A 23,183-nucleotide genomic window follows, 5' to 3' on the forward strand; every position below is an offset into this window, starting at 1 on the left:
ACACACACACACACACACACACACACACACACACACACACACACACACACACACACACACAGAGTATTCACCCAAATGTCTTCGCGTTTTCTAATTTTATGCCTTTATACGTCATCTTAGGGTGGATTTCCACAGTTGTCAGTAGGCATCTGGTATCTCTTCTGGTGACCATTCTTTATGAACTAAGACAATCTCAGAAGGCTTTTTAACATAAAAAGTGTCAAAATTAAGTCTAATTATTGGCCTTAGCTAAAATCAAAAACTGATACTTTTCACCAGGCATAACTTTGTAATAATCAGAAGTGGAAATCTTGGCAGGCATTTTCCTCTTTTAGCTGAATAAAACTCTCTTTATTCCACCCCAGTGATAATCAATTGAACTAACTGTATTATCACTCTCACCTTCTTTCTTGCCTTTGAGGAATAATGACAAGTGTGGGAAGATTTAAGGCTTGTTATTAACCCATTTGAACCATCTCACAAATGATTCTTTAATTGGCCAAAACGTCCAGGAATGGGAATTGAGTGAAGAGGTTCTGGCTCATGTTACCTCCAAAGCCACATAACCTCAGCATGCTTTTAACCTTTCCCTCCACCAGGCATGCTCTGAATAAAACAGTGAGTTTATTGCTAAATTTGTTTTAATTTTGTGTTATGTGTCCATGCCCATAAGGCTAAGACTTAACAGATTTATTTCACATAGAGCTCTTGAATCCAGCACAGGACATTTTCATGTCAGTAGCTTAATGTGGAACCAAGCCCAAATCTCTGAAGTGGAATAAGAAAGCTTAACACAGTCTGAATTTTTTTTTGTTTGCTACTATGCCGAACCTGTTGAGGTTTCAACACATTTTAACTTGTTCCTTCTGGTCAGAGGTTTCCTGGATGAATGTATTATGTGGGCAGTGCTTATGAAGCTGGTTGAGGGTCATAATTACATTAGTAACGTGTGATCTATGTAGCAATTGCAAAAATGCAAGGAAGGAATGGCAGAAGTAGTCTAATAAAATATAATCATTCGATGTGTGGTGTTCAAAGTCAGCATTATACAACCTCAGATTAATACTTTTGATATAAAATGTGTCACTAACTGTGAATTCATGTATTATCCATTGTGTAATATTGAATTTATTTCTTGTGACCTTGTGTTTAATAAAAGTGATCACCGAAATTAAACTGGTAATGTGATGAGAAAGGCTTATTGAAGTCACAAACCTTAAGTCACAGAAAAGAAAACTGGGAATAACTATGGGAATAATCATTCTGCTCCTTTAAAGATGTAATGATTAAATGTTTCCCTTATAACTGTAAAGATTAAAATGACATTTCCTAGTTGTCATCATTATTCAATAGTGACCAGGTTATGATGTTTTTTCCAAAAATTATTTATTTATAATTCAAAGTTTAACGAAAATATCAATGAATTGTGTTCATGATTACTCCAGGGTCGACTACTGCTGGAGGGATATATTTTCCAATTCTCATTTGGCATGAAATTAGGTTTTAGGAACTTTCTTATATGAGGTCATAGAGTCATACAGCACAGAAACAGACCTTTCGGTCCATGCCGACCATAATCTCAATCTAAACTAGTCCCACCTGCCTGCTTCTGGCCCATATCCCTCCACACATTTCTTATTTGTGTACTTACCTGAATGTCTTTTAAACATTGTAAATGGGGCCGCATCCCAAGTGAAAGAAGTCCCAGCATATCAGACCTCTCCGTATAACTCAAACCCTTCATTCTTGGCAACATCCTGGTTAATCTCTTCTGAACCCTCTCCAGCTGTATAATATCCTTTCTATAACAGGGAAACCCAAACTGTATGCAGTACTCCAGAAGAGGCTTCACCAGTGTCCTGTATAATCTCAACATAACATCCCGATTCCAATATTCAAAGTTCTGGACAAGGAAGGCAAGCATGCTAAATACCTTCTTAACCACGCTGTATCAGAATAGGAGGTTTTTTTGGCCAACATAACTGATATTAAAGGGAACTGGTGAAATATTTAGCGTTAATCTTCAGTTATGGTAGCCTGTTGCTTAGTGCGTGGACATAGCTAAGTTTTCATGGAGGGGTTGGGAAGGTTGAATTGGAAACTTCCGGATGTAGAAAATCCATCACCTTTGATTACAGCCCTGAGCACCATATCTTTAAGCCAGGGAGGTGGAGTATAGGTGAATCTAGCCCTCTGCCTCTAGAGGCAGGCTGGAGGTGACTAAAGAGACAATGGATGGTGAATCTGGAAGTGTAGATTGCTTACTCTCATTCCTTGAGCTAGTTTTAATAATAAGTTTCAGGTCCTCAAACCCTCAGACCATGGCTCATGCTTGCTTAATCCTTAAATACTCCCTTATATCTTAACACCGCCTCCATGGAACTGGGGTTTACAAGTTTAAATCCCACCACAGTATGTTCCAAAATACAAATGAGTTAAAATTTGAGCCTGATAAGAGTATCATTTGATGAAAATATTCTCAATGTTTTAATCATTTAACTGCAATGACTTGCTGAAAATAGTCATTTACCCCTTAACTTGGGGAAACAAATGTTGCCTAGTTGATGCAATTATAAGTGTAGGTGCATTCTTGGCCATCTGGTATTAACAAATTTCCCTCAATAAGCACAATTGGTGAAGTATATGAAAGACTGTCATTTATATGAGCTATTCATGACCATTGTTCTCAAAGTATTTTGTAGCCAATGAAATACTTTTTGAAATGTGGTCACTATTATACTTGAAAAATGACAGCCAATTTATGCACAGCAAAATCCTACAAATGGCAATTTGATAATAACCATATAATCTAGTTCTGAGAACGTTGATGAATAGATAAATATTATCCTGGAGACTGGAGATAAATTCCTTGTTCTTCTTCAAAATTGTGGCAAGGAATCTTTTATATCCACCCAAGCAGTCAGATGGGGACTTGGTTTATTATTTAATTAAAAAGATGTGCTTCCATCCCCATCTTCACAGACTGAGAAAAGTGAACTCAATTTATGATCAGCCCCGCTGACAATTTCACAGAGAAGGTTCAGCAAATTTTGGGTGTGTGTTTATCAGACCTGCAGGTATGCTGTTTCTGCATCAAGACTATAGATAAAACATTACTATTTGTTTGTAGCAGAAGTCAATTCTGCTGAGTGGAATCAAGAGCAGAAAGGAACAGATAACAGAGAATTGGACACATACTTGAAGATGAAAATATTGCAGTATGATACAGTGTGAATGTGTTAGCCAGTGGCACATATTTAATAGCTCCTTGAAGGACGTGGTACTGACAGGATTGATTGGGCTGATTTACCTCTTCCTGTACCGTGGCTCTTTTCCCTCTGAGTCAGAAGGTTGTAAGTTCAAGTCTCAGTCTATGATTTGAACATAAATTCTAAGCTGTTATTCAACTACAGTGCTACAACAATGGAGGTGCTGCCTTTCAGGTGATATGTTGAAGTAAGGCCCTGTAAAAGATCATATGACACAACTTCAAACGACTGCAGGAGAGTACTCCCTAACACCCCGGCTGGCCCATGTTTATTCCTTAGTAAGCATTTCCTTATTACAACAGTGACTACACTTCAAAAGTTCTTAAATGAGTGTAAAGCCCTTTTGGGGTGTTATGAAAGGAACTGTATAATGGCAAGTCTTTCTACTTTATTACCTGATTCTATGATTCTCTTTTGCAGTATTTGCCAACAGCCATATTACACCCAATGTCTACCCTTCAATTCAATAGCTGGCTTTTTCTGAACACATCTCCCTATTCTCTGATGCTTGTCAATGATGGGTTTGGTATCTCTCCACAGGAGGGAATCTGGAAAATCTCTCTTAAAATTGACTTTTCCAATTTCTAAATTATACCTCTCGATAGCTGTCTTCAAAAACCATTCACAGAGTTGCTATGCTTTGGCACTGTCATCAGAATAGAAACTTCAACACAATTTCTCTTGAATTATTTCACAGAAACTTATAGTACAGACTGAGGTCATTCAACCTGTTCTGTCTGCACTAGGTGTTTAAAAAAGCTGCCCAACTTAGTCGCACACTCCAGATTTTCCCTATAACTGCAGATTTTTCCACTGCAAATCCATGTTCAATTGTCTTTTGAGAGACCCTGAATCCAGCAACTACTTGGGAAGTGTGTTCCAAATCATAGCATCACACTGTGGGAAAAAAAATTCCTCATTTTCCCTCAGCTTCTTTTGACATTTCGTTTAAGTCTATGACCTTTTCTTACAAGCCATGTTCTCAGAGGAAATGGTTTGTCCTTGTTACATTAGCAAAATTTTTGGTGCTATGAAGATTTCTGTTAGAATTCTCCATAACTTCTCTGTGCAAAGGGAACAGTTGCATAAAGCTGAGCTGTTTATAGCATAGAAAGATGCCTTTTGGTTTATTGCATTTGATGTTGGCTGTCCTCAGAGCAATACAATCATCCCAACCCTTTTGCTCAATTTCCATGGCCATGCACGATTATTGCCTTCAAGTGCCCATCCAGCATCCTTTGAAATCATTGATTGTTTCGATTTCCACACTTGTAGTTAATCTGCTACCATGATGTGGACTTTTATCTTGAGCCCTGTATTTGTACCAGATAAGGCAATACTTATGTCAACTTCCATAATACAAGAACTAAATGTGGGTAACATGGTGCTCAAAAATTCATAGACATTTATTTCAGGTTCTGAGCTAATATTTCGTTACAACATGGCACACTTTGATCAGCATGTGTGCTTCACCTGGCCCCACTTGGGATAGAGTTATAAGCCGTTGTACTCTTACGTCACGTGCTATGATATCGTGATGATAGGATGAACACGTATCTTACAGGCATGCTACATTCTAATTGTGAGACATAGCACATCTTCATACAAATATAACTATTCCAAACAGATATACATGGTTGTATATAGGTTTGTGTTGTCAATTCAAAAATTAGACAAACAGATAAAACAGATTTTGCAAGACTAACAGTTTAGACTTTAAAGCAGCGTTTTGGAGGGTTGACAATTTGTCCTGCTCTGGTAATTGTGCGCCAGTCTGGAGAAGTACATGTTATGCTCATTTGCTTTGGGTTGAAAACTTGGTTGTCTTTCTGCTGTTTGCTGTCACTCAACACCATCACACAAATATCATCTTTGGTGTTATCTTCCTCATTCTCTTTGTGCATGATTGGCTTGTCATTACATTGTTCTGAGCTGGCTTTTGTTCCTTTGCAATGTAGCACCATGATCAGTAATAGCTTTGTATGATCTGGACTGGTTGATTACTTCAGAAACCTTTGTTGGTATCCATGTATTTGCATTTCTAACGTGCACACTCTGCTCGATGCACAGTTGTGAATCTCTTTAATTTCCTTTGTCTTTGAAGAAGAATTTCCTGTGTCTCAATAGTTAGACAATAGGTTGCTGGGCAAGGTTGTTTACATTTGGCAACAAGCATAAATTGTGCTGGGTATCATAATCCCCTTTCCATTGATGTGAAAGAAAGTGCAGCATTGCAATGTGAAAGTTTTGTTGCTCAACACTTGATATGCATTGATTTGATAGTACATACCATATGTTCTACTTGACTGTTTGATCAAGGATAATGGGTAATGTTGTGATATATGTCATTTCCCGACTAGCAGATGTGTCTTGAAATAGTTTGCCAGTGAAATGCAGTCTGTGTTGGATACTATCCATTCTTGTATGCTGAATAAACTGAAAGTAGCACTCGTATTGATGATGGTTGCAATTATTGTGTTGTTAAATTGCTGGCCAATGGAGAATATGAAGAAAATAATCCATCACGGGAATGTAATTTTGCCTGTGCATTGTAATTAAGTCTGTTGTTATTTTCAACTATGGAGTAGATAGAATAGTGTGTGGATGTAGAGGCTCTCACTGCTACTGAGTTGATACATTTGACATGCCTCACATGTACTTACATCATATTTGAATATCTCATTCAACCTTGGCCAGTACACAGATTCATTTGCTAGACTTGTGCTTTTGATACCCATTGTCCCTTGTATAGCATGGCCATGATATCCTGTAGAAATGCTTTTGATATTGGGACTTATTTGCTTTCAAAAATGTTTTATCATGCTTTACTAAGTTTGTCTCTGTATGGCCAAAATGAACATGCTGTCAGGTTTTTCTTTAACGCTGTCAGGTCATCCTTAGATAATGGTCCTTTGCAACTCTTGCAGTTGCTAATTTTTGGCATTGGTAGTTTTCAACTGTTTGTGTAATGGTTTTATCAAAACAGTGACTTTTGGTTGTTCAATTAAGATTGTTCAATCTCTCTGGATGATGATAATTGAATGAATTTTGCCCCATACCTTTGCTGTAATATCTCATCTGAGAACATTTTTTGCCATGTATAAATAGATTATGCCCTAGTGGCCAACACTACACCCACCCCCATCTCTAACTGACTGGATCCTATGACTGTGGAATATGGTTACCAACTCCTGACCAATAGAATTATTTGATCTTTTTCAACTGATCTTGCTGATATTTTAGCAGAACCTCAGATCCTATCACCCCAACTATCACAATGGACAAGGTACGCAAGCAATGGGAACTGAATCACCTCCCAATTTTCCTTCTAAATCACAAACTATCCAGACATAGAACTATATCACCATTCCTTCATCATCTTTGGACTTTAATCCTGTAATGCTTTAATAACAGAATTTTGAGATTACATTTCTCACACCAACTGCAATGATTCTAGAAGACAGCTCAGCAAAATCTTCTCATGAGCAACTGGGAATGGCAATGAATTCAGGCCTTACCAGTGATGCCCATATTACCAACAATGATTTGAAACACTATTCAAGAAATTGGGATCAAGTATAATCATTATTTATGGCCGATGCCCATTAAGCATTTGAATTTCAGGGCTAGCACATTGTAGAAATTATTTAATTTTTTAATATGGTATAGTTATTTCAATACACACCTCCTGTATTAATATAATGTTTCTGTTTCAAGATTTAACATGTTTCAAGATTGTGTGAAGTATTAGGACACATGAGCTAAGATTTTAAATGTCACCTGCATCTATTAGGATGATATCTTTTGTTCTTCATTATAAATTGTTGCAATGATCCTGCCCAAGGAGAGAGCAGTTCTTTGGCTTTAGAGAGATTGCTTCATAAAGGTGAGATGTCCAGAATGTGTAGCAATTCACAGAAAATCGTGAAACCTCTTGAAAGTTTTGACCTCGGAACTTTGCATATTGATGAATCAGTTCATTCTAAGCATAGTTATATCTGTAATATGAATCTGCAAAACAGAACTTGTGAGGCAGGCTTAGGAATGATAAATGGCACAACTGGACTAAAGTGATTCCTGATTTCTCAGGAACATTGCAAATAAAAATAGCTCCGGGCAATTTTTGAAGGAAGAATTATATATCGTCTTGTAATGGATCACACTGATTGTCCTGTTCTTTGGAAAAAACTGTTTCTTTAGAATTGCAGGCTGGTGGGTGTCATTGCTTTTTTACACTTCAAATTACAGCAACAATGAAGTATGACATCCTAAAGCACAAGACAGTTTTTAAAATTGCATTTCTTAAACAAGCCTACAAATATACAAATTAGGAGTCATTTGGTTCTTGAGCTTCCTCTGCCATTCAATGGATCATGGCTGATCTGTTTGTGTTCCAAATGTCTCATTTCCATTTACTATCAATAACCTTGATGCCCTTACCTAACAATAATCTAACTACCTTTACATTCAAACCATTCAACAACCCCAACTCTACCACTTTCCAAAGTCACACATCCCTTTGAGAGAAAATGTTTATCTCCATCTCGGTTGTAAAAGAGTGACCCAAATTTTTTAAATAGTGCCCCTAGTTCTGAATTCACCCACAAGAGCAAACATCTCTTACACATCCACCTTCTCATGACCATTCAGGATCTGATTACTTCAATTGAGTCACCACTCACTCCTCTAAAATGCAGTGGAAACAAGGCCAGCCTATCCAACTTTCCCTCATAGTTCGAGTGAGTAATTCCAGGTAGCAGTCTAGTAAACCTCCTTTGAACAATTTCCAAAGCATTTACATCTTTCTGTCAAAAGGAGACTAAAACTATACAAAGTATTCAAGATGTGATCTCATCAATGCCCTGTGTAACTGAGGCGGAACATCCTTATGTTTGTGTTCAGTTCCTCACAGAATAAAGAAGAGCATTCCATTAGCCTTCTTAATCACTTGCTGTATCATTAAACTAACTTTGTGCCATGCATGTGCTATAACATTGAGACCACTCTGAACTTCAGAATCCTGCATTCATTCCCCATTGAAGTAATGTTCTGCTCTTTTATACTTCCTATCAAAATGAACAACTTCTCATTTTCCCACATTACAGTCCATCTGTTAGATTTTTGCCACTTATTTACCTAGGTATATCGGTTTGTGCTCCTTACAACATGCTTTATGATTTATATTTGTGTCAACTGCAAACTTAGTTGCCATGCCTTTGCTCCCTTAGTCTACATCATTGATTTAAATTATAACAAGCTGATGCCCTGGAACAGACCCCTGGATCTCGACTTACTGGTTATTAAATTTTACTATAACCTGAAAAGATAACATTAAACAAAATCTTCAGGGTGCTGAGTGTGCACCACAGTTTAGCCCCAAATAGGTGAGACCCATGCATCTCTGTCACAGCCAATTTGCCTGTTTTCATTGCCTGGAAACTCCTGGTCTGAGAATTCCTCTTGCATTAACCCTGCATCATCAAATGGAGGTAGACAGATATTCTGCAGAGCACAAAGCCCTTGGAAGTTAAGGAGAAGGCCTATATCTGGCATATGTGCATCCCATTGTAATGTTCTTTCCTGATGCGGATGTGTATTGAAAGGTTGCAGATTTGTGGCCCATTGCAATTCATCCTAATTAAACTTCTGGCATTAAATTGTCTCATTTACCACATTTGAGACAGCATATTGGCAACAAAGGAAACAAAAGCTTCAATTCATCACAAACTAATTACGCTTCTCAGAAGTAATCATGAAGACCTTACGCAGAATCTGATAAGTGAAACCTAAAAGTATTATCACGGAATAACAGGCTCAAAACTCAATGTGAGGTTCATTTTATCAGTGCTATGTCTCCTTAATGGTGTTTGTGGCATTAATGCACACACCTCAGCTGCTGGATGCAATGTTGGTGAGTGTGTTCGGAGAAGCAGGGTCTAAGTTAAGTTGAGTGAGAAGATTGTGGTGTCAGTTACTATATAATACTCCTTGCTACTGGAATTGTAATAAATAGGACCTCAAAGGTCCAAATTATGCTCTCACTTAACTTTGCAAAGTTGAATTGATGATGAACAGCAGGCAAAATCACCCATTTTCTGTTTAGAAAGATCTTCAATTATTTTCAGATTAGTTGCAACTTGATTTCTGTGACCCTTATTGTGATTGCAGAAGTATTTGACAATTCCCACAGTTGGTTAAAGTTGCTGAAATCTATAAGAAATAGTGTGTCTCTCTAACTTTGTCCTGACTCCCAGTGATGGATTTTACAGCTGTAGGCCTGCTTCCACACTGTGGAAATTCTATCATTCTATGAAATTGCAAACATCACACCATGAAGAAATCGAGCTGGCAGTCTGATGCATCGTGCCAGTCTCCAGTGATAAAGAAGCCCAAAGTGTGTCTGCATTGGAAGTTTACCACACCTTTTGAAAATAAAACAATTAACACTCTGTTGCAAATAAAAATGTGCAGACACTGGATGTCTAAAATAAAAACAGAATGTGCAGGAGAAACTCAGCAGGTCTGGAGCATCCGTGGAGAAAGAAACATTTTGAGTCCAGTCTTACCATTCCTCTGTTTCTCTTTCCACAGGTACTGCCAGATGTGCTGAGTTTCTCCAATAATCTATTAAACTTGCTAAAAAGCCATTGGCCACAATTTTTTATTGCCCACTCCATTTCTTTGCTAGTCAGATGAGAAAAATATTCGGAGTGATTTATATCAAATATGAGGAGGTGGAACAGGAGCAGATTTTAAAAAAATCTACTAAGGATACTGTGGTTGGATGTAGCAACAGAGCCTGCTGCTGAAGCGTTTAGCTGTTGGCAGACATTATATATGTTTAGTTTATACAGGTTTACATAAGGATTATTGAGAGAATGAGAGGACAGGGGTTTTTAAAGTGGTGACTGGAACTTTTTACATCCTAACAGTTTGCCCATCGACATCTCCTCTCGATGCTCAGTTAGGTATGGAGTCCTCCTTCATAATGCTAATTGGTCACATTTGCACCAATGGCTGTTAATTCCCTGGCTGATATTTAATGCAACTTGCAGAAACTGTGGGGGAAGGAAGTGAGCTTGACCACTAACTTCCCATTTTTGCCTCATTTATCCCAAAGTAAATTGTAAAATGAACTCAAAGAATCCATCACAAACCTCATGGGATGCAGTTGTAGGGCTTTTTGTTGGATTGCAGCCCAAGAGAGAGATTGAACTGTAGTGCGTGCATGCTGATAGACACCAGTGTGATCCACAGTGACTATGTCTGCAATAATCATCTGCAGTTTGAGGACCTTCAACTCAGAGTTGTTGGGCTAGACTTTGAGCCTAGGAAACTGTGATGTTTCCAGAAAGGTGAAAGTTTCCTGGATCTTTTGTTCTAGGAGACAGTTTGGCCTGTGAAAAGGAACAAAAGAGTGTGGCTGTGAAGTGAGGCAAATATGATGATCCAGAACATATCATTGAAGAAGTTTTAGGCCTTTGCAATTGTCTAACATGGTTGGAGGGTTTTGCAGGTTGGAATTGTAGGCTAGATGAGCAAACTGACCATGGCACTAAAGTGCATGGAGGGTGTAAGAAATAATGTATTGTGGTATAGCTTAGTACTGTTAGAGCAATATTGTTCACTGAAGATGATAGTGCGATAGATGTAATGACACACCTCTGGAGTAGGTGGGACTTGAACCCAGGCCTACCTGGCTCAGAGGTAGGAGTACTGCCAGTGTACCACAAGAGCCCTCCAACTTTTGGTCTACCTAGCCCAGTCTAAATGCAGCAAACCTGGGATTAGTCACCACAGCACACAACAGCAATTAAACCTGGTGTCTTTTGAGAATGAATGGTTCAGCTGCTCACTGGACAAACTCCTTAAGCCATTGAGGAAAGACAAAATAAAGATTACTTTGTGCAGAGATCATTCAGTGCTTTCCATATCAGCTAAATGTGATATTACACACTGAATAACTCCAGGTTGGTGGAATAATAAATGACTATATCACAATAGCAAGAACTTTGATTTCTATTGCACCTTTTTGTCCACAGGATATGCTCAAGTGCTTTGCAGACAAATAAATAACTTGTGAAAAGCTATTACTGCTGTCATGTAGGAAATGCAAAATCCATTTTGTGCACAAGAACATCATATCAACAGCAATATAGTAATGTCTGGATAATCTTTTGTTTCATATTTCATGAAAAATGCATATAGGCCAGAACAGTGAAGAGAACTTCCTTGCTCTTCTTTCAATAGTGCCCAGGGATTTTTTTATGTGCATTTATTAATATATACTGTCAGTTTCTAAGACTTCAATTTTTGTATTCATTGCACCATGAAATGACACAGATATGCCTGGAAAACTGACGTGTCTAATCCACTGGTTAGAACCTACCATTTTGACTAAGTTTAGACCAACTGCTCTAATATTGTCTTAAGTGGCCTGATGTCAACATTTTGCTCTGTAATTTTTTTTGTGATGTGCACTAATATGTCAAAACCTCTGTAGAAATGCAATTTGCTCTTGTTGTATCTGTTTGGCCTTTTACCCAATGTAGGTGTGACAATGCCGGAAATATGCTTGGGGCTGGTGAAACTGACTCAGCAATATTAGCTGTTGGTTACTTTCCCATTCCTTATTGTATCCAATGCCAATTAAGTCGCTTCTGAAGAACCATCTGGCACTACAACAGATACCAGCTTTAATGATCACCTCTTTATCGGGCTGGTGTATCCAATGTAGGCGGGTACAGTCTCTTTGAGCAATGGTTCTCCACCTTCAAGTACTGTGGAATGAGTGTAGGACACTTTGAGCACAATGTAACCTACCTGGGGTCCACTACTGGTCTTCCTGTTCTTCCTTGCAGCAGGTTCCTATCTTGGGAAAATATCTATGGGACAATTCATTGGTGGCCCCATGGAAGTAAAAGAAAGAGAAGCAGAATCTAAACATTCATCACAGGGGCTGCCTAAATAGCCGTAGGAAGAGTACATTTGAAACACTTTGCAGGTGAAACCTGCAAAATGCTAGCCATGTCTGCTTTTTTAGCCATTCTCTGATTTGCACTCAATGCTCTGAAATGATGTCACATCACTGTTAGTTTAGTCATTTCTAATGAAGCCCCTATTTCAGATGTGTGTATCTGCCCTCCTGGACAATGTCTGCTGTCATGTACATGAAATGCAAGGAACTGAGAAGCCTTGAATAATGCTTTCTGGCATTTTTATCTGCCTCAGTCCATCATGAAGTGTGCACACCAGTTTTTGAGCATAAAAGGACAAAGGCTTAGACTCTGACTACCTTAACAATGTTAAACTCAGCTTCATAAGGTACTAGATTTATACTGCGCAAGGAGATGTACCTAAATAACGACACAAAACCACTCCCATTGTAAGTAATTGTATGATTTCAGATTCCAGCACTACTAGATTGGTAAATAGTTGTATTCTCTGGCACCATCTGAGATAGATTCACTGCTACCAACCCTCCTTACAGGTATTAGTCTAAGATACTGATACCAAATGGGAAGGGTGCCCTCACAAAGCCTTTGGCAGTAGGTAGTCTCAGTCTTGATAAACAGTAAAGTTTTATTCCATGTTACTTAACATTACATCTGTTAAGATGTTACATTACATCTGAGATACATCACAGAAGTGTTGTGGTGCAGAAGGAGACCATTCAGCCTGTTTACCTGCATTGATTGTCCAAATCAGCATTGTAACTTAGTGCCATTCTACTCCCTTTTCCCCATTCCCATCCACATTTTTGTATTTAAATAATTATCTAATATCCTCTTGAATGCTTTAATTGAACCTGCCTCTATCACACCTTCAGACAGTGCATTCCACACCCAACTAACTGGTTGTGGGAAAAGATTTTTCATGCATCAGATGCTTTTTTAGCAAATCACATTAAATCCGTGTTCTCTCATTCTTGATTCCTCTTTTCATTCCAGGACCTTCATAATTTTGAATGCCTATAAACTTTCGTCTCTCCAAGGAGAGCAATCTAAACCTCTCCAATCTGTCCTCATAAATAAACTTTTCATCTCTGGAAACATTCTTGTAAACCTCTTCCACATAGTCTCCAATGAATTCACATCTTTCTTCTCATGTGGCACACAGAACTGCATACGATACTCCAGCTGAGGTCTGATAAGTATCTTACACAAGTTTAGAATTTCCTCTTTGCTCTTGTACTCTGTGCTCTTATTAATAAAGCCCAGGAGACTGCATACTTTAATTACTGGTCTCTCCGGCTATCTATTCACCTTGAATGATTTGTGCACATATACCTCCAACCCTTCTGACCCTACATTCCCCCACAGCCCCCACTTCCCTGTCTTTTACCTACTCCTACACTCCAGGCCTTTTCACTCACAGGCTTTTAACATAGCTATCCCATTTTCACCCATTTCTGGTTCCATTATCAGCTTTTCTTTCTCCCCAGCTTACCATTATCCAGCTCTTTGTCTGCCTGACCCTTTCTCTCTCTCTCTCTCTCTGTCCCCCTCTCTCTCTGGGGTTTGTCTCCACCTACTGCTTAATAGCACACCCCCCTCCCCAACATTCCCCCATCACCAGACATCCCCCCCACCACCATCCCCTGCCTTTATCATAGACACCACCGTTTCCTGACTAGTAAAAGTTCTGAAGAAGGGACCCTGAACCTGAAACATTAACTCTGCTTTCTCTCCGCAGATTCTGCCAGACGTGCTGAGTTTCTCCAGCAATTTCTGAACTTGATAAAAGATTTAGGTTTTAAGGAATGTCTTAAAGGAGGAGAGGGAGGAAGAAGAATAGAAAGACATAGGGTGGGGAGTTCTAAGCTTGGGGCAACTAAAGGCACAGCCACTAATCATGGATGTTCAAGAGGCCAGAATTAGAGGAGTGCAGATATCTCAGAGGTTTGCAGGGCTGGAGGTGATTACTGATATGGAGTGGGATAAACCTATGGAGAGATTTGAAATTAAGTGTGAGTCAATTTAGATTGAAATCTTGCTCAGCTGGGAGCCAGTGTCTCTCTTTGGCACAGTAGTAAGGGGTAAACAGTATTTGGAGAGAATTATGTCACTAACAACAGGGTTAGGTTTAGAGATGGTGGAGGATAGAACCCTAGAGGCTGGCTTGGACTACATTGGAGTATTCGGGTCTGGAGGTAACAAAACCAAGGGTGAGGGTTTCAGCAGCTGCTTAGGAAAGTAGGCAGGAAAGGAGAAATGAGATTTGAGGTTATAATGGAGGTATAAATGACAGTGTGGGTCAAGTAAGAAATCGAGGCAATGAGTAGTCTAGGTCTGATTCTGACAATTACCAGGATAGGGGATGGACTCTATGGCAAGCGAATAGAGTTTATGGTGGGGCCCAAAATCAGTATCTTCAGTATTTCATTGGATGGATTTTCTGCTCATCTATTTCTGTACATCAGGTAAATAGTCTGAAAACTTAGGAGCAGTGGAATGGTTAAGAGAGTGGTGCTGAGGTAGCTTTCAGCATGTATTTGGAAACCGATGATGTTGCTGAGCAACGTCTAGCTAATGGGATGAAAGGATGATCACAAGAATCCTTGGATAACATCAGAGATAAGTGTGGGAATGGGAAGAGAAACCATTGCAGCCATTATCTGGTTATGATTAGCTAGGTAGGAATGGCACCGGGTGAGTATAGTCTCACCCTATTTGCCAATGGTGAAGAGGCTAAGGAGGAGGAGAAGGATGGTGTATCAAAAGCTGCAGACAGGTCGAAATGGGTGGTGAAAGAAAGTTCACCTTTGCCACAATCAAATTGGATGGGATTTTGGTAAAAATCATTTCAGTACTCTGCCAGAGGAGATACCTGAGAGGAGAATTCAAACATTGAGTTCTTGGAAAGAAGGGAGGAAGCGGGGCAGGAATTTAGGACATGAGCAGTACTCCTCCAGAATTATGGAGGGGTATGAAAGGTTGGAGATGGGATGATAGTTTGCAAGGATGGATGGGTCAAATGTTGCTAATTTTTGGGAAAAGGATGACGATGGGAGATCCAAAAGCCAGCACAAAAGTTGAGGAGAGAGAACCATGAATGGTGTCAATTAATACAGGAGCCAGAAGGGAAAGACGTTCAATGGGGATAGGTTTGAAAACGCAGGTGATAGGTGGTAAGGACAAGCTGAGTTTGGAGAGGATATGAGAGGTGGTAGGAGAACAATTAGAGAAAGATACAATTATAGAGTTAGGGCAGGGGGACAATAGGGATGGGAAGGAAGTGACTATTTAAATGCTCTCAATTTTGTTGTCAAGGACGTCTATAAACCACTAGCATTTGTTGTTTGAGGTGAATGTGGAGGAGACAGGGGAGAAATGTCTAAGAAAATATGATTTGCAGTCGGGAAAAGAAGTTAGATTCCATTCTCAGGAATAAGCAACTAAATATATTGTAGCTTTCAATAACCAGCACCATTGCTTCTCTAATGCAACACAATACTCCAAAAAGCAAAGGGATAGTATTTCTGAAATTATCTAAAAATTAGGAATCCATTTAACTGTCAGTTTAACTGAGAATGCTAATTTACACATTCTAGGATGATTTTGGAATAGAAAACAGTTACTGAAGCTGAGAGCAAGATCTGTTGTTGCCTAAAATATTTCAGCCAGGTCTGAGTGACTGACAGAACAGAATGAAATGCTCAAAGGACGAAAAAGTGCCAGAAGAGAAAGGACTAAAGTGAGATTTGGTCCTAAGAACACACATAAAGGACACAATATAGTTACATCTTATAAGGCTAACACCTGCTGCAACTTGGATTTTGAAGGAGGCTTTGAAATAATTATTCCCTTTCTGATGGCTGCTGTTGTTGAATCAGTAACTGAATTAATATCCAGCTGAGGCGACTGTAGAGATTTCCCTATTTACATAAGTCCTGACCACAAGGGAATCTTCTGCTATGTATTTTGCTCTGGCAGTGCTGAGCACAGACATACTTCCCAGAGCTAATTTAATTTTAACATAACTGTATTGTAATATCAGCTGGATAGACACCTGTGTTTAGATATTCTGATATATGAAGCGTAATTTAAAATTTTACAAACTCACAGTTAAATGGACTTCTAATTTTTGGATAGTTTCAGAAGTACTATCTCTTTGCTTTTTTGTAGTATTGTATTGTAATGGAGATGCAATCGTGGCAGTTACTGAAGGCTACATTGTGCTTACCTGATATTCCTGAAAATGGAATCTAGTCCCATTTGTATAACTCAACGGTGGTTATACATGGCAGTTTGTTACTTGATCATAATCCACATTGACTGTACTCTGTGTGTAGCTTCAGGATATGGACAAAGCCAATGCGGGTATGGTTCAAGCCATGGACAAGGACAGTCAGGTCTGAATTCTTCTCAATCTTCAACAGGCTATTGACAGACTGGACACAGCTATGGAAGTGAGAACTCCGATAATACTAAAGGACAACAACTGTTGTATAAAAATTACGGGGCAGCATTCAGATTTCTCTAGCAGCTATTGCTCAAAGTCTGAGACACAACATAGTACCCAGCTAAAGGAATACATCCAACCCAATCGAATTAACTTCTCCATTTGTATCCAGACTATAGCTAAGCACAAATGGTTCAATTTCATACTTTGTGAGCAACAGCTTGAAGGCCACAATAGGGTTAGACTACCATTTTTTCCACTTGGTTTACATGAGTATTAAGTATATTGACTGCTTGGCTCATACACTCTTTGGTGTGGTATTGTTGTGTAACATAGAACCGAGTTCAGTTAAGACTCATTTTTCCTATGAAAACTCTCATTCTTATATCTGAATACATTAAATTTTACTCTTGGTTGCTAATAGTAAGACTATCTTAGATCAAATACTGAAACCATTCATCTGTTAAATGTTATCTCTGGTAGTTTGCTTTAAGTATGCATTCAAATCATAAAGGTCTTCGATGGAATAAGTATGGAGGAACTGTTTCAACTCCAGAATTATCGGATAACCAGAGGACTTAGGTGTAAGATAATTGGAAAAAGCACCAGAGGGAAGATGAGAATTTGTTTTATGCTATGAGTTATGCAGCAGAGTGGTTGTGATCTAGAATGCTCTACCTGAAAGAGTGGTGAAAATAGAACAAAAGCCAATTTTTAAAAGAGGCTTGGATGTAAACCTGAAAATGAAAAATGTTGCTCAGCTTTATGGATGGGACTAACTGGAGAGTTGTTTCAAAGAGGTGATCAATGCACCATGGGCTGGATGGCCTCCTTTAGAGCTGTATGATGCTGTGTCATATTTTGAAAGCATAGGGGAGCTGTGGCATAGTGGCAATATCTCTGGGCGAGCATTCAGTGTATTCTGGGCTATTCTGGAGTACATTGGTTTGAATCCCACTATGGCCAATGGTGAGATTTGAATTCAACAAAATCTAATCTAATGACAACCATGCACCCACAGTCAAATGTCCTATAAACCCATTTAGATACTACCATTTCTGTTGAACATTGTTAGAAACATCCATTCTCTAACATAAATGGGAGAAAACATTGAATTTGTATTAATTTGATAAGTATATTTACACAATGGTTTTGCTACTATACTCTCTATTTTAGTGATTCTTTTTTCAGTAACATAAGTAAGCATATAACCCAGACTATGTTCGTACAGCTGTGCTATTGTTGCTATGTAATTAGTTAGTGTTGTTAATAACCTTCAAGACATCTATCTTTCAATTGTTACGAAGTTGGTACGGCAATTGTGAAGTGGAAAGCAGGAAGCTAAAATGTGTGGTTCCTTTAAGGGATTTGTGCTTTGACTGTAATGTATGTCTGTGAGCAGCAGCTGAAGTTGCCAGTACAGAGAGCCTCAAAAAGTGAAACAAATGTATGAAAAATACCTAACAGGTGACAGGCAAAACAGCAGTCTTGTTTTGATGTTGTCACGAGTTTGAATTTGGCCAATTAATTTAAAACCAAACTCAGCGATTCAAAGCCAATTGAATTTAAATCTGGTGGTGTTTACAATTGAAACCAATCATATTATAAGAATTTGATTATATCATTAAGGGTATATAAGACAAGGGCATTTGGAAAATCAGAGAGAGCCAACTGCCATCTGAAAGAGAGAGTCATCCACCACCTGCCAGAGTTAGCACTATTCAGCTCTCAGAGAAAGCCCATCTAATTAATCAAAGCTACCAGAGGATTTTAGCTCTAAGTCCTCATTGAAAAAATTATAGAAACAAAACGTCCCCGACAGCAGAATTAGCAGAAGAAAGGCGTTTGTGAAGAAACCGGAGATGACAGAATATTCCAGAAGACAGTCTGTGCGAACATGGAGATATTAAGATATAATTTATTGCTTCTTATTAGTTGGGTCTATATTAGTGGGACTTGTCTTTATTTAAACAGCATTCCAGCAGAATTTAGACCAGTTAGGGAGTAGTTAGTAATATAGGGGGATATTGTCGGTTTGTTAGTAATTTTGTTAATTTGTTCATTGTTAGGTTAAATAAATAAATTGTTTCTTATTATTTGTAAAGTGGAGATCAAGGATGTTCTTCTTTTCGGGGGTAATTGTGAGAGGGGAACCCCTATTCCTGTCATAACAGACCGGGGCTCGTGTTTAAGTTTAATTATCATAATAATTAATAAACGTAATAATAAAATGCATCATGGTGGCAGTAAGTGGGCACTATAAACTAGTGGTGAAAGCAGGTTAGTGGCGGTAAATGCATATTAAATACTGTAAAGGCGACAGCAGCTTGTCAGTTATGAAAAGTCTTTTTCATAAGTTATTCAACAACGTGACTGAGTTTAGAACTGCAGTTACAATTACAATCAAGATTAAAGTGCTACAAGCAAAACTAAAGGCTACAGCCTTGTACTGAAACACGACCACCACTTAATCTCTCTCTCTTATTAAGAAAAATCAATGAGAGGCTACAATTCACCCAACTTGTGAAAAAAAATACAGCAGTTAAAGTATACTTAAGTGTACAGCTCCCATGTAAGAAAATGCTTCTGATCAAAATAGAGATAAAGCGCTAGAAAGATGATGCATAATAAAAAGGTATTACCCATGTCTAGACATCCGTCAATTCTATATTTATTTCTGAAGCTCAAAGACAACAACTTAAAAAGAATTATTATCAGCCTGGGGCTTGAACAAACCAACAGATACCTAAGCTAATACATTTATTCTATTTATTCAGAGATAAACTAGGACTCTTCAAGAATGTAATCTTTAAAGTAAACAGATTTGAGTTTCACAAGCTTTATATCAAGCCATACAGTTCATGTGGGTGCAGAAAAAATACATGAGATTGGCTTGTTAAACTGCATATTGGTCTGACATTAGTAACAACTTCGATCAACTAATCAAGTCATCCAAAATATGCCAGTTCTATCTACCTCAACATTCAAGAGAACTTGCCCTTCTACATGAGATTGCTTCTGAGCCATGGTACAAGACTTGTGACTGATAATTTCCATGTCAAAGTACATATTTACAATCTGGTGACTGTCTGTTCCCTCTTGTGTGATAAATTAAAGACATCTTTAGTGCAACAGATGTCGACACAATGTCCACCATATTCTGGATGTTCAGTACTAAAATAAAACAAAGAACTCTGGATGCTGGAGATCTGAAACAAAAAAAGGATTTGAAATGTTCATTCTGCTTTCTTCCCACAGATGCTTTCAGACCTACTGAGTTTATCTAGCATTTTCTGTTTTTGTTTCTGGATGTTCAATATTTCTCAACAAGTCATCCCCAACAATATCCTACAAGACACTCGTGCACTCATCAAAAATACTGTAGGCACTATATAAAATCAACCACCCATCACACAGGGTGTCAGCTTGGATACTGAAGATATTATGCAAGACAGCAACCATACAGCTATGACAAATGATACACATCCAACAATGATGACAAATAGCACATTGTACATTGAAGTTAAACAGCCAAGTTATTATAACTGAATGAGGACTAGAACTGGTCATGTCATACATCTACCGAGGTGTTATCTGAATGAATAGAGCCAATATATCAGTCTGCATTCTTACATATATTTATCTGAAAACGTGTTCCCGTTCTTTGAAGGGAAAGAGGCTACGTTGTAAAACGGCATAGATTCCAGACCAGTCAGGCCTGTACCTTGAAGGCAGTCACATGATATCATGACATGCAACATTCTAGTAACCTGCCACATCTTTAATCACACAAACTCACTGCGTGATAGAGTTATCATTCATTCAGCAGTATGTATGTAATATCTATAAACACAGACCCATGCTATATACGTAAGTCAGTGATATTGTAGCCATGTAAATATTTAATGTTGTTAATAAACTTCAAGACACCTGTCTCAGCAAGAATCTGAATCTCTGTGGTGTATGTTATCTGAGCGAACATAAAATTAGATCTAGGTTGATCAGCTGTGAAACCAGAAGCCATTTTTGCAGAGCGGTAATGGAAATCTGAAACCACTTTCCCTAGCCTGTGCCCACACCCCTGGCTCCATTGCCCCGCCACCAAGCTGTGAAACTTTTATGCTGAGCCAAATAAAGTCTCCATTTCAACGCACAAAACTTCTGCTCAATCCTCAATCACCGTTATTTTCCATATACCCAGCATATAGTTTATTCTTATTGATTCATGGCATATGGATTTTGCTGGCTGGGCCTGAATTCATTGCCTATCCTTAATTACCCTTGAGAAAATGATGATGAGCTGCCTTCTTGAACTGCTGCAGTCCATCTGGTGTAGATTCATCCACAGCACCATTAAAGAAGGAGTTCCAGGACTTTGACCCAGCAATACTGAAGGAATGCTGATATATTTCCAAGTCAGGATGGTTAGTGGCTTGAAAGGGCCCTTGCAAGTGGTGGCTTTTTTTTCCTTTATTCATTCATGAATGGGATGAGGGTGTCACTGACTAGGCAGCATTCATTGCCCACCCCTAATTGCCCAGAGGGCAGGTCAGAGTCAACCATATTGCTGTGGGTCTGGAGTCACATGTAGGCCAGACCAGGTAAGGATGGCAGTTTTCTTCCCGAAAGGGACATTACTGAATCAGATAGGTTTTTCCTGACCATCAGCAATGGATTCATGATCATCATTAGACTGTTAATTCCAGATATTTATTTTTATTGAATTCAAATTCCACTATCTGCTGTGGCAGGATTTGAACCTCGGTCCCCAGAACGGTATCCGGGTCTCTGGATTAACAGTCCAGCGATTATACCACTAGGCCATTTCCTCCCCAATGAGTTCTCATTTATCTGCTGTCCTTGTCCTTTTCAAAGCTAGCAGTTATGGGTTTGGAAAATGCTGTCTACGGAACCTTGTCTCTGGGGAAGAAATATGTTCAGATGTGGGGGTCTTATTAGCAGGCTTGGAGAACTGGCAAGGGATCCTCTCTGTTTCTTAAAGGGAAGTTCACCAAACCACATGCTAATCAGGCATTGGCAAGGGACTGTTGGTCCTTTCCTTGGAATCAAGACTAACATGGATGGATGTCCAACCCATTGAAAACTGCTGGCCAGTCAAAGATCAGGAGGTCAAGCTCTCAGAAACACCATGGAGAACACTGTGGCTACTGGACTACTGGACAAGGGTAAAAGATGTGGTGGAATTTGGGGGCTTCTCCGGTTGGGGGTGTGTTGCAGGTAGAGATTAGCAGGATGTCTAGAAGCAATAGAAGGAACTCCTAGTGGGCACCTCCTGTCTGATGTCCAGTCTCTTGAGTAGCAACAATTGTCTTTGAGAAAACTACCCCACACCATTGCCACCCTACCAAGTTGGCAAGCTGCCCATGGACTGGGGATAATTATCTGCATAATGAGTGGCCACTTTAAGCTGGGTTATCCCAGTGTTGGTGAGGCCCTTAATTTGTTATTGATTGGCCATTTAAGGACCTCAATTTGCAATGGGATGGGATGTTTGAGCAAGGGTTTTGATGGTTGACCATGGGCCTTCCTGTCAAGAACTTTATCCTGGCAGAGGCAAGAAGGCGATGGGATTTCAGTACACTAGCAACCAGCTTAATTAAATATCTTTTCCAATTCCGAGCCTGCCACTAGTGTTCATTGGATTCCATTCGGATAAGCAGGATATATTGACTAATAAATAAAATGTCGTGCTATTTTGGTGAACAATTTTATATTTAGAAGTACACGTATATTACAATTTATTTTCTTGCTAGTGCAGTATAATAGTGGAATATCAGTTTAGATTATGTAATTGCATTGTCGGGACATGAACCTCCAACTTGTGTGAGTGCCATACTGAACCAAGACTGACATTGGAGTCTAATATAGATCTTATGGTAATTACCATCCCCTATTCAGTAATATTAGACTGAAATTTAATCATAGCAATGTCCACAGGGAAATTTAATTGTGCATAGTAGGAAATCTAGCGTAGAGGCAATCCAGGGACCATTCTGTGAAATTTTTAGTTAAAATACATTTATGTGAAGGGTCAATGTGGGCTTACCTTCTGTTAAATCTTTATACAGAATGTAGATACGTTCATAATTTCTTCTGCAAATATTCAGGAAATATACTGCTATTACTGAAAGTACTTGCCTGCAGTGCTGGCATATGTAAAATTTTGATAAGACTGCAAAATCCTTTTTTCAACTTATGTACTTAATTGTAAGACTTATCAGAATGCACAAACATGTCATAGTTATAGGCATTAGAACGTGTTTCTTGCCTTTAGTGCCCAAATAGTGGTTGGAAACAGGTGGTTTGGACCATTCGTTCATTCCTCTGTCATACTTATTCTTTACCTAATTAATATTGCAAAAGAATTTTTTTGACTCTGTGGAGGGTGTTGTAATGGAGATTACACACAGAAAGATGTCGGATGTCTTTGTTCACTGGTTTGCTTCAGTTGCTGAGAGTGCAGGTGTGTGACTGTCTATCCCCTCAACT

At 38.8% G+C, this 23,183-nt stretch overlaps 1 protein-coding gene across 1 annotated transcript in view; it reads left to right on the plus strand.

Moving 5' to 3' along the window:
* LOC109929754 (metabotropic glutamate receptor 8) overlaps positions 1 to 23,183 on the plus strand; it is a 365,314-nt gene that overhangs the window by 66,792 nt on the left and 275,339 nt on the right. The window lies entirely within an intron of this gene.

This window comes from Rhincodon typus, chromosome 18, assembly GCF_021869965.1.
Source record: "Rhincodon typus isolate 14 chromosome 18, sRhiTyp1.1, whole genome shotgun sequence".
Taxonomy (NCBI): domain Eukaryota; kingdom Metazoa; phylum Chordata; class Chondrichthyes; order Orectolobiformes; family Rhincodontidae; genus Rhincodon; species Rhincodon typus.